Below are 1,113 nucleotides of genomic sequence, written 5' to 3'. Positions count from 1 at the left end.
CCGGCCCCACCCCCCCATCACGTGCCTCCCCCCACCTGCCCTCCACTCTGCTTCCTGCACTCAGGCGCAGGCCCCAGCGTGCCAGGCCAGAGGGCCGAGGGGCCGTGCCTGGGGTCCCTGGGGGCACGCGGCGGGGCTCTGGGAGCTGAGGCCACGCGGCCTCTACCTTGCCGTGGCAGCCTCGGTGCCCGCTCATCTTCTCACAGCCCCGTGACTGCCCCTGCTCCGGCGCTCGCATCTCCCTCCAGCGTCAGTTCTCCCCTTCGGTTCCCAAGGGGCGTTTCTCCAGCTGACCAGCTGCCCCGGAGAGCCCACAAACACGCCGGCTCTGCGGCGGGTCAGGGCCAGCCCGGCCAGCCCGGCCAGCCCCGCCCGCCCGCGCCGTGGGGCTGCGCAGGCCTGGGGCAGCCGGCCCAGCTGGGGGTCAGCGGCCTCCCTCCCCTCCCCTGGCGGAATGCCTGCCCCGGGGCTGGGCTGGGCTGGGCGGTGCTGACCCGGCCCTCCCCCAGCCCCCAGGGGCTTTGGGCCTGGCCCTCCGGGCGCTGCAGGCCTCCAGGCTGCTGGGGCACAGGGTCTGCCAGTGCCCAGGCCGCCCGCTGGGCAGCGGGCACAGAGCCGGGCCAGAGGCTCTGAGTGCTGCTTCCCTGAGCGTCCAGCGGTTGTGGGTCCCGGAGGGTCAGGGCAACCACTTTACGACGCAACCTGGCAGGTGGCGGTCCTCGCCCCAGCCCTCCTGAACGCGGGGCTCCCAGCCAGCCAGGCCGGCCGCACCGGCGGCGGAGGGCGAAGGCTCCCCACTGCTGCCCTGCGGGGGCGACTAGCGCGAGGCAGTAAGACCACCGTGGACACAAGCACCTGCCCCGGCCGCCCCACGGGCGGAGACGCAGGACTCTGGCCACGCCCAGGACCGCCCAGGACTGCCCAGGACCGAGCCCAAGCCGGGCTCCCCGGGCCTCTCGCCGCGGGGAGGCGCGGTCCCCTCCCGGTGTCCGCCTGTCAGCACCGCGGCCCTGTGGGAGCAGGACAACGGGACACGGTCATCCGGGAAGCGGCTGGGTCAGAGGCCCGCCAGCTGTCGGGGCGCGGATGCGAGGGCTGGGCACCCGCGCGGGG

The sequence above is a fragment of the Condylura cristata genome, unplaced genomic scaffold, assembly GCF_000260355.1.
Source record: "Condylura cristata isolate star-nosed mole 26May11 unplaced genomic scaffold, ConCri1.0 scaffold00062, whole genome shotgun sequence".
NCBI classification, from domain to species: domain Eukaryota; kingdom Metazoa; phylum Chordata; class Mammalia; order Eulipotyphla; family Talpidae; genus Condylura; species Condylura cristata.
Note: the sequence above shows the minus strand (reverse complement) of the source record.